Here is a 1305-nt window from a genome sequence, read left to right on the forward strand (position 1 = left end):
GCCGAGGATGGCTGGGGCCAGGACAGTGCCCTCGCGCCACTCTCTGTACACGGAGAACAGAGCAGGCAGGTCAGGGAGACTGCGGGAAGGCCAGGAACGCCCAGTGGCAATTATTCAGGGTGCAGGTGCTGGAGCCTGAACAGGGTGGGGTGCTAGGACCCTCTAAGCATGGGGACAAGAGAATTGGCTCTAGAAGCTTTCAAGGTGTCGGGTGGATAGAGCTCAGAGCCTGCTCAGGTGTGGGGTGGACAGAGCTCAGAGCCTGCTCAGGTGTGGAAGTGAAGGAGAGGATGGTCCTTGCCGAAGCTTGTTTCTGACCTGCTCACTGGGGGTGGGTGGCAGGGCCACTTCCTCAGATGGCAGGCAAGGAGACAGGGGCTCTGCGGCCAGCAGAGGTCCCTTGCAGCTTTCCTGACACAGGTGGTGGATCTGCAGAGGAACAGGGGTGGGTGGGGCTGGGGGTGGAGTGGGATGGAGAGGGCAGTGGGGACCACAGGGTGTGTGCTGCTCCAGAGTAAGGATGATGAGAACAACAGCATGTGGGAGCCACAGCGCCAGGTGCAGAGGAAACGGCATGGAACGTGTGCCCAGAAATTAGCAACGGGCAGGTAACTGGCGTGTGGGACAGCCAGTCCCAGGTGCACGGGCACAGAAACTGCTGCGGTGGGCAGAGGGGTCAGCGTGCTGCAGGTGAGCGGGTGCGGGCGCGTGTGCATGAGAGGAGGGCTCTGCGGGCAGCTGCCTCTGAGCTCTGAGATGCGGGGTCTTGGAGCCTACCACAGAGTAAGCAGAGACCATGCAGGGGAGGAAGATCCTGAGACCAGGCACATCCGGAAGAGACAGATTGTGGGACCCAGAACAGCTGGGAGACCGAGGGAGGAGAGCTAGCACTGCTGGAGCTGGCCAGCGGTGGCGCCAGGGGATGAAGGAGCCGGCAGGGGCTACCCACTTGAGGGCCGACAAGACAGGCATGCTTCCTTTCCGTGTGTCCCGACTAAGGGCTGCCGTCGGTGTCGGGTTTGCAGCTGTTGCTGCGCGGACGCACTTGCTAGCGTTAGATGTGGGCTCTGAACGTGGCTGTCTACCTCCGTGGCAGTCTCTGCGTGCTCAGATAGTCTTGGCTGGGGATTACTGTCTCATGGAGGGGACGGCCAGGACATTTGGAGCGTGCTGCCGAGGAAGGGTCTGTGGGTCCTGCATTCAGAGTGGGGGTACGAGGCCTGTTCCTCTGCCTCCCCACCCCCGTAGCTTTCCCTGTTTTTTTTTTTTTTTTTTTTTTTTTTTTAATGCGGTGGATCACCGCAC

At 60.5% G+C, this 1305-nt stretch overlaps 1 protein-coding gene across 1 annotated transcript in view; it reads left to right on the forward strand.

The window, feature by feature from the left end:
- The first annotated feature begins 292 nt into the window (after window positions 1–292).
- LOC102470849 (olfactory receptor 6B3) overlaps window positions 293–1305 on the forward strand; it is a 14674-nt gene continuing 13661 nt past the window's right edge. The window contains exon 1 of the mRNA XM_006151929.2: window positions 293–420. The gene's annotated coding sequence lies outside the window, so the exon portion shown is untranslated. The remainder of the gene's footprint in view (window positions 421–1305) is intronic.

The sequence above is a fragment of the Tupaia chinensis genome, unplaced genomic scaffold (genome assembly GCF_000334495.1).
Source record: "Tupaia chinensis unplaced genomic scaffold, TupChi_1.0 Scaffold000332_1, whole genome shotgun sequence".
In the NCBI taxonomy this organism is placed as follows: Eukaryota; Metazoa; Chordata; class Mammalia; order Scandentia; family Tupaiidae; genus Tupaia; species Tupaia belangeri.